Source organism: Galeopterus variegatus, unplaced genomic scaffold (assembly GCF_000696425.1).
Source record: "Galeopterus variegatus unplaced genomic scaffold, G_variegatus-3.0.2 Scaffold13443, whole genome shotgun sequence".
Classification (NCBI taxonomy): Eukaryota; Metazoa; Chordata; class Mammalia; order Dermoptera; family Cynocephalidae; genus Galeopterus; species Galeopterus variegatus.
In genome coordinates, this window is record NW_007739554.1 from 9,695 (window position 1) to 10,428 (window position 734).

Sequence of the window (734 nt, forward strand, 5' to 3'; positions counted from 1 at the left end):
CAGGAAGTGTTTGCCAAGTTATTCCTACCTTATTAGAAAGATTGTTTAAAAATGGATTTTAGTAGATGTGATTTGCCCATGGTCACATAATCTGTTGATGTTACACAGCCTGACTTTTTGGCTGTTATCCTTTTGCCACACTTAAGTCAAAACAAGTGAGTGCATGCCTTCACTCATAAGTGGGCACTAAATAATAAATGTATAAATTAAAAGAAAGAAAGAAAAACAATCAATAATACATTGAACTTTTCAAAAGGAGAGCTGAGGTTACCAGAGGTGGGAAAGGGGAAGGGGGAGGGAGGAATTGATAAAGGGCTGTGAAAAATGATGACGTTGTATATTGTTGAACATGCCAGTTATCCTGATTTGAGCATCACATGTTGCACAGAGGTATCGATATTCAACTCTGAACCCCACAGATATGTACAATCAACTATGTTATAATAAAACTAAGATTAAAAATATATAAAAAAGCGTTTGTTTACTTTTGAGATTATCTTTGTGAGAATGAAATTAACAGATCAAACATTGCTTTAATATACTTTGCCTTAAATATCACTATCCTTTTTTATTTCCAAAACTGAACTGGAAGAAGGTACCATAATAATTTCTGGCTTGTTAAACATTTTCTTTTTTTTTTTTTCCTTTTTGTCTTTTTTCATGAACGGCAACGGATCACAACCCTCAGTGTCGCGCCCGTACCGGACCGGGACCGGCAACGGGATCACAACCCT